The 9,194-nt window shown below is 29.3% G+C and overlaps 1 non-coding gene across 1 annotated transcript; it reads left to right on the forward strand.

Annotated features, from left to right (window-relative positions):
- The first annotated feature begins 4,752 nt into the window (after positions 1 to 4,752).
- LOC149496629 (small nucleolar RNA Z247) lies at positions 4,753 to 4,885 on the forward strand. The gene has a single exon (XR_016320732.1). It is a non-coding gene; the product is annotated as a small nucleolar RNA Z247 (small nucleolar RNA).
- Positions 4,886 to 9,194: the final 4,309 nt, after the last annotated feature.

Consider the following 9,194-nt stretch of genomic DNA (forward strand, 5'->3'; position numbering starts at 1 on the left):
ATATGCTGTTTATGCAAATGACAACTAATTTTTGTACTAAAATAATAACAATAATAATAAAAGTAATATCCTTTCCTTCAAAAGAAAAAAGTAATGTTCTCCAAAGAGAAATGATAATACATACAAGTTTTAGAAAGATAAAAAGAAAACAACATGGGACCAGATGCGCCATCGCTGGTTTCCCACTAGGACAAGTTTACTCACAAGTAATTATAATTTCTCGCAAGGATTTCTTTTTAAAAAATTTCTTTTTCGAGCTGTGGCTGCCATCCTTCCATCTAGTTTCAACAGTATCAATACTCAATCCCTCCTTTATCAAATAGAAATCGAATGGTCTTTCTCTTTTAAGTGTCTTTTAAGGGGTTTTTTTTTCCCACTTCAATTGTCATTTTAGAATATAAAACCAAGCATTTTTCTTTTTTCACTTTTACCATCTTGTGGTATCTCCACTGAGTAATAATTATTTAAAGAATTGATAAAAAATTAATTTAGTCAATTAGAATCATTTCTTATTACTACCTTTAATTTTGACACATTTGACTTTTTATAAAAATTTAAAAAATTATTAAACCAGCTCGATTTTATAATACTAGATCCATCTATAAATATAAGTTTTTGGACAGTGATTAAAAAATAATTAATTTTCTTAAATTATAATAAAAAGTTCATTAAGTTGACTAAATTCCGTATTATCTCACATCATTAATAATTAATGTGTTTAATATTTTCTCCTAACCAAAATATAAGTCATTTAATGTTTTTGTACAGGGATCAAAGAAACAATTAATGATGATTTAACTAAATTATCTTGTATTTGAAAACTAAGAATAACTCATTATTATATCTAATATAAATAAAGGTAAAATTAAAAAAAGTTCATTAATTATTGTTTAATATTCTCAAAACTACTTATATTTGTGAACAAAGGACTATCTTAAAACGACTTATATTTATAGATAAAGGAGCAATAGAAACTGATTAAATAAATCTTTAATTAGCTTTTTGTAATAAAGAGAAGCAAAGGTTGGTGGAGATATTTAGACAAGAATAAAATTGAAATAATTAATACTATACAAATTTTCTGAAAATGTCATCTAAGAATTTCACTACAAGAAAAATGAAAAGTAGGTGTCATGGACTTCCAACACCAATCCCATCTTTCGGCCACTAAAAGATGTCATGGAAAATGCACATTAGAGTACAAAAAACATCGATAAGATAAGTTGCTCTCAGTTAGCTTTTCTTTTCTCTCCCTCTATGGCTTTAATCAATGAGTTATTAAAAAAAGAAAAACTCATTAAACTCTTATTAATTCTTTTATTTTATGAACTAATTATGAACCTACGTACAATTGCAATAAAGATTAATTCTTTTATTTTAATAACTCTTATTAAACTCATTTCATAAGCTAAAAACCATCTTAATCAAATCAAATAAAAAATAAAAGAGAAAAAATTTAGTTCTCTCTTTGTCTCTTAGTTTTCTAACACTAATTTTAGTTTTCTACTTCCTACTTTCTATTATCTCTTTTGCTTCACCTTCTTTTGTTTTTAATCTACTTTTACTTTAATAAAATTACATATCTTTTCCCTGTAACATATCTGTCTTTTTTGTTTTGTTATTATTAGTTTTCTCCATATTTAGATTTTTTTTTTGTCCCTTCGTTGTGAGGGTTTATTACTAAATAACTATGATATTTGAATTTATTTGATTGGAGACTTTAAATCTTGATTTGTAGGTGTGAATTTTTGATCAATGGAGCCTGGTAGTGCGGCTTATTCCTCAATTGATGCTATTGAAGCATAGCTTCGTCATATGTTGCAAATTATTGTAAAAGAAAAAAAATGATTCGTAGAATTAGGATGATTAATTATATTGAATTAATATTGAAAATAGGTATAATATATTACTTTAGACATTTTTTCACTTTTCACAAAAAATTAAAAAAAATAATTGAACCACCTCAATTTTATAAAAATAAAAATAATTGACTAAATTACTCTTTTATTAATTCTTTGTAATTAATAAGCACAAAATTTGATAGAGATCTCTAGGTAAAAGTGAAATTGAAATAAAATAATCAATACTACGTTAATTTCGAAAGTATCATCTAAGTGGAATATAAAAAAAAGTGAAAAATGTTAACATTAACCTAAAAGAGTAGTTATTTAAATTTATTGATTGAGATAATAATTCCAATTGTTAGATCAAATAATAATAATAATAATAATAATAATAATACTCCAAACTAAGTGGATCTCGAATCTTCTTATCTTTTATTTTCTTTAAAACCTTAAAGATTATCATGCCTTGCCCTTAACGGTAATATATTAACTATGGATGCCTTAGCTTTTTCCTTTTTTTAATATAGAATTATAAAAAAATAAAAGCTTTAATCATGCAAAATTAAAATATTAATATATTATCCATCCATAGCTAACAAACGAAGAGAGGACCTTTCCTTTTTTTTTAAAAAAAAAATTAATTTTTCTCATATTCGTCATCCATGACAAGAGCTTTAATCGTAAGTGTGATGATGTTTAAAATTCTATCTTTAAGGACCTATTCCATAACAACTTTTACGAAAGCTATTATCGTTTTTATTTGATTAAAACACTGTTTTCATTGGTCACAATAGTATAATAATTTTTATATAATATTTTTTAGAGATTAAGGTAAGGTTTAAAAAAATATTAACCCACCTAGTGTTTAGCATTTCATAATGATAAAAAAATAATTATTTTCTTAAATTATAATAAAATTAAAGATAATTTGATCAAATTACTCTTTGAATGGAGAAAGTAATTAGGTTTCTGAAATTATAACAAAACCAAATTTATAAAATTTAGTTATCAACTTTTGGAAATAAATAAAAAGTTATGGAAAGCAATTATTTGAGCTCCAAACAATTATAAGTGGTTATTTATATTGATAGAAATTAAGAATTTCATAAATTTCTAAGTTTATTTATCTAGTTGAAAAATAATAGACTATAATTTATAAAATAAGTAAATTTATCAATTGCATTGTTTGATAAATCAAATCAGCAGACTGAAGGTCTAGTCTTCATTTTATATTATTTTTCTTTTGAAGTGCATATGAATCATGTCATCCAACTCTAAAAGAGTCGTTTTCTTTTTACTCTTCTTTTCACTTTTTTTTTTTTGAAAAAAATAATTTTTTAACTCTTTGTGATTGTATATTTATTTATTTATATATAAACGTGGAGATTGAATATTAGATAACTTTTCACGTCTTGTTTTCAGCTTTTTATTTAATGAAACGAGAAAAAATGTTCTGAGCGCACAAATTAATGGAATTTTCCTCAAAAATTTTTATTTAATTACTTAACTCAATATAGTACTGCTAAGTTTGTTATATTGAATTAGCAAGAGGTCTTCATACCTATAGATATACATGTAATATAACTATATATTACATATATGTTATATTGTTAATTTAATCTTTTTTATGAGCTTTTGGTTAAAGAATAATTCAAATTTTATGTGAACTGAATTTATTTAACTTAAAAAATAATTCAATAATTGTTCTATAAAACATGAAAGTGAAATTTAGGGTCAAGCAGACCACTTTTTATATAACTCCAAGAATCTTTACAAATATCTATTATATTATGTTAATAGAAAAGGAAGGAGAATCCCATAACAGTGGGGGATAGGACTTGACTATATGATTTAGGTTAGGGAAAAAGGGCAAGTTTTAGAATTATTTAATCCACCCTAACAACCAAAACTAGTATTAGTGCTGGACAGGAAGCCAAAAAGAAAAGGTTGATGGATGCTGAAATATTACATCTTTATTTATTTATTTTTATTTATTGTTTTCATTTTTTTATATCGAAAACGCGATTTGAACATGGACCTATTATCAAGTCATATATACACTTACCACTAGATTATACCTTGGCATGTATCAATTATTTCCGTTGTTGTTGTAATTATAATGGCGCATTAATAGTTATACCAAACAATTGATGAGAATTCTTCCTTATCAAACAATAACCTGTGCCACCTTGATAAGCGGATATCCGGTGTGACTGATAAACAGTTTATAGAGGATAAAGGAGATAAGTCTTCCTTGTAACTGTTTTCTAATAATTGTATCTGTTGTTATCTTTCTGTTTAGGTCTATTTTTATCACTTCTGTATACTTAGTTTAGGACTCTGTATCTATATAAGTTGTACTCTTAGACTTTATAATTAATCACTTCAATTCCTTCATATGGTATCAGAGCCCTATAATCTCTAACGAGGCAAACGATCCAAATTCTACAATATGTCTTCTTCTTTTTCTTCTGTTATTCAGCTCAATGCTCCTACGCATTTTCCAATCAAACTAAATCAGGATAATTTTCCAGTCTGGCGGAAGCAAGTTCAATCCACCTTAATCGGCTTAGGGTTACTGGGGTATATTGATGGCTCTACTCCAGCGCCGTCAGCAGCGACTGACAATAAACCAAACCCAGATTATACTATCTGGTATCGGCAAGATCACACTCTTTTAAGCGCTCTTTTGGGCAGCTGCATTGAATCAATTCAGCCACTAATATCGTCGGCAGAATCGGCGAAAGATGTCTGGGATCGACTTTCCCAAAGTTATGCAAATACCTCACGATCGAGGATTCTTTCTCTGAAGACCAAATTGGCTTCAAACTCCAAAGGCACCAAACAGGTATATGTTTTTCTGAATGAAATGCGAGCCATGGCTGATGAATTGGCTCTTACTCAAAACCCTATTAGTGATGAAGATTTGATTGTGCACATCATTGCTCAATTGGGAGATGAATTTGCCCCAATTGTTGCTGCTCTTAAAGTGCGTGAAACTTCAATTTCGTTTTCTGATTTGTTTGAAAAACTAACTGATTTTGAGCGATCACTGAAAGGGAAAGAGGATGCTAGCTCTAATATTGCAACAGTTCATGTCACTCAGAAGTCCACTACTAAGTCGCAAAATGCTGGTTCTGATGGGAACAACGTGAATCAGGGATACTTTTCACGACAGAATCAGGGGTATAATTCTAATTACAGACGCAATCGTGGAGGCTATAATAATCGTGGAGGTTATAATCAGAAATCAAATTAGACTAGAGGCAACTATCGGCAAGGTGTTGTTTGTCAATTTTGTGAAATTGCAGGACATAGTACTGCTGAATGTCGAAAGCTGGCTCATTTTCTGAAAGAGAATAATATTTCAGTTCAGCACAGTAATGTTGGTGTGTCCTCTGTACCTGCTGTTAACACTACAATGGCAATGAATTCTCAACCGTGGCTGTTTGATACAGGAGCATCCCATCATGTAGCATCGAGTCCCTCCTCTCTTCAAGGGTATTCTGATTACGGTGGTCTGGATGTTGTGTATGGATGTTATTTTTATCCCAGCATCGATATATTGCAGACCTGCTTCGCAAATTTGATATGGCTGGTGCTAAAGTTGCCGTCACTCCCATGTCTGTTTCAGAAAAATTTGTTCTCAACGATGGTTCTTCTTCTGCCGATGCGACACTTTACCGTCAAATGGTTGGATCGCTGCAATATTTGGCTATGACGCGCCCGAATGTTTCCTTCGCTGTCAACAAATTATCCCAAATTATGCATAAGCCGACCCATGTACATCTTCAAGGTTTGAAACATGTATTGCGGTATTTGAAGGGCACAATTTATCATGGTCTGACTCTTAATCGCAATTCTGACTTCACTTTAAAGGCCTTCTCTGACTCTGATTGGGGTGGACAACTAGATCAATGTCGATCAACCACAGCTTATGTTTTATATCTTGGCTCCAATGTTATTTCTTGGAGGTCTGCACGCCAGAAATCGGTATCCCGTTCGTCGACAGAGGCAGAATACAAGGCCTTAGCCAATGCGGCTGCTGAAGTTGTTTGGGTGCAGAATTTAATGACAGAGTTAGGACAAAAGCTAAAAGGCACACCAACTATTCTTTGTGACAATACTGGAGCAACTTACTTCTGTGCTAATCCAATCTATCATACAAGAATGAAACATTTGGCATTGGATTACCATTTTGTTCGTGAGAGAGTTACAACTGGTCTTCTACAAGTTTTGCATATCAGCTCGAAAAGTCAAATTGCTGATATGTTAACAAAAGCACTCTGCAAACACCCATTCTTACATTTTCGATCCAGGATTGGAGTTTCCGATGGAACCTCCATCTTGCGGGGGCGTATAGAGGATAAAGGAGATAAGTCTTCCTTGTAACTGTTTTCTAATAATTGTATCTGTTGTTATCTTTCTGTTTAGGTCTATTTTTATCACTTCTGTATACTTAGTTTAGGACTCTGTATCTATATAAGTTGTACTCTTAGACTTTATAATTAATCACTTCAATTCCTTCATACAGTTAGTTGATAAAAAATAATATTTAGTAAAATTTTAATAACTGTAGTTATAGTTGATAAAATATAAAATGCTCGTTAAAGGTATAATTTTTTGATGACTGCAGTTGTAGTTGGTAAAATATAATATTTAGTTGTAGTTGATAAAATATATATGCTATGCTGTAAGGAATTCACTCGTTCACCTGTTTTGAAATGATAATATATACAAGTTTTAGAAAGACAAAAAGAAAACAACATGGGACCAGATGCGCCGTCGCTGGTTTCCCAACATCAAGAAAAATAGGACAAGTTTACTAACAAGTAATTATAATTTCTCACTAGGATTTTTTTTTTTTTAAAAAAAAAAAAATTTCTTGTTGAGCTGTGGCTGCCATCCTTCCATCTAGTTTCCGGCCCTGTATATATGTTCAGTGCCTTTGTCTAAATGTATATTCGATAACATTTTTTAAGCTAGATTTTAGCATTTGACTAAGTCAAAATTCTATGTTTATTAATTATAGCCGTAACATAGCTTTTATAATAAACTTTTAGAGGTTAAAAGATCTTTTTATGAAACATTAAATACTCTAATGTTTAGTGTTTAACTTTTAATTAAATTTTTTGATAATTATATCCATTGTTTTTTTTCTCTTAATTCAGCTACTTAAATAATTAATTTACTTTTTTGTTAAACAACTAATAGTTAATAACTAGTTAAACAACTAATAGCTAATAACTAACTGCTACTAAAATAGATTTTTTTTTCGAATAATAATTGAAATAATTAAAATTTTTTCGTCATGGATATACAGGAGAAACGAAAGAAAATAAGAAAAAAAACAATGGAAACTTTTGTTAATGGTTGTGGTACTATTTCTCGGGGGGAAGGGAAAAAAAAGAAGTGTAAGTCTCTGCATTAGTAGAAAAGAAGAAGGGTTTGAAAAACAAAATGAAGGTGGTCGTCTATATAGTGGACGAAGAACAAGTGTCGGGTGGAAAGAGACGAAAAAGTAAAAGAGAAGACGGAAAGTAGAAGAATAAAGGGAATGTAGCTTTGGACATTCACTTGGTTGTTTTTGTTCGGGATTAGTGAGATTACTGTTTTAGCTTCTGAATTATGGCCATCTTTGAAGGTCTCAAATTGGCTTACTCACAAGGTTACACCAAGGTTCAGGTAGAAAATGATAATTTTTTAGTTGTATGTACTAAATATCATTAATGGTGTCCTGTTGCTGTTTGGCTTTTGTTTTGTTAATTTGATAGTTCTTTTCTTTGAATTAGTCCATCCATGCTTCTCATATTTTTCGAAAAGCTAATTGGTCGCAATGACGTGCTCCATAAGTGCACAGTCATACAAATAGTATAGAAAAATTATCACCTTCGTAAAAATTGAATCGTTGATTATTAAATTGTTATGATTTGAATAAACTAAACAATTAGCATAAAAATAGAAATAAACAACTAACAAAATATAAGACTAATATAATCTAAAGGCCTAGTGTTGAGAGTTATATCAGCATTAGCTTAATATGGTTATTCACGATTTTCCTAAATTAACAATATTTCCTAAATTAACAATAAAAGCGAAATGTTTGAAAAAAGAATCAAACATTTTAATTCATGTTTTGTCCAGAAAATTACTGACCTCTTGTAAATACGCAACGCACTTGAAGCAAAATCCTCTTTCCTTTCTTTAAATACTAGGGTTTAAGTGATTTTACAAAAACTTCACCAATGGTCCAGAACTCAATTCACTTGATATTATTTGACCACATATTCATAGTATTAAGTATCTAAGTATTGATCAGTCAAAATTATAAATACGCGTTAATAAAGAAAACAAGTCATTTATATCCATATCGAAGCTAATATATAGTTATAATCCTAACACTAGAACAAATCCTACTTTAGTTTATACATAAAATCAGAATGAAATCGTAGAAAATAAACCATTACCTGAATCCATTTATAATTTTACATACTATTCAAATCTGCTAAAATTGGATGAGAATGGGTTGAATATCCATTTTTTTAAATGGATTGTAATTGAATAATAAGAGTACATATATTAATTATATGAATTGTAATTTTGATATATTGGTGAAATAAGTTATTGGGCCTGAAGCCACGATTATAAATAGAATATGGGTTAATTAAGATAGGCTTACTATGGGCCTCGGAGGCCTTAAGCCCGTCTAGATCCTAGTGCCGGTTCGGCCCACGGAAACGGGTCGTGATAAAGGAGTCAGGTATTTTTACCATCTCAACTCATACCACAAATTATTTGGATATTTGAAGATTAAAACTACCTCTATTCCGTAATACTTATCACATTTGTGGTTTCAAGTTGTAATAAATATTTTTTTTCCATATTTACCCTTTATATATAACCAATAATTCTTAATGATTTTCTTAGAGAATTAATATTAAATTAAGGGTAATATAGTCAATTAACTCAATAATTTATTGTAATTTAGACAAATTTAATGGTTTTATTAAGAAACGTGAAATTACAAACGTGAGGTAGTAAAAATATATGATTTATGTTGGAATTATATCTCAACTATAACAAACATCATATAGATATATATGCAATATATATATATATATATACTTAATAGCGAAATTAATTATTTACTGTAAAAAATTATTCCCTCCATCTCAAATATTTCTCAAACAATTTAAGAATAGTTAATTAAATTAGTTTGGATATAAATTTTTTTTTCTTATTTTTTCGTACGTACCCTTAAAGATATTAAAAATTGTATAATAATAATTCCTTGAAATAGGAGCAGCTTGGAATGTTTCATATCAAACCTTGATTTGGGCTTTCTATGAA

This window comes from Jatropha curcas, chromosome 4, assembly GCF_041381405.1.
Source record: "Jatropha curcas cultivar XTBG-Jc1 chromosome 4, XTBG_Jcur_1.0, whole genome shotgun sequence".
Lineage (NCBI taxonomy): Eukaryota > Viridiplantae > Streptophyta > Magnoliopsida > Malpighiales > Euphorbiaceae > Jatropha > Jatropha curcas.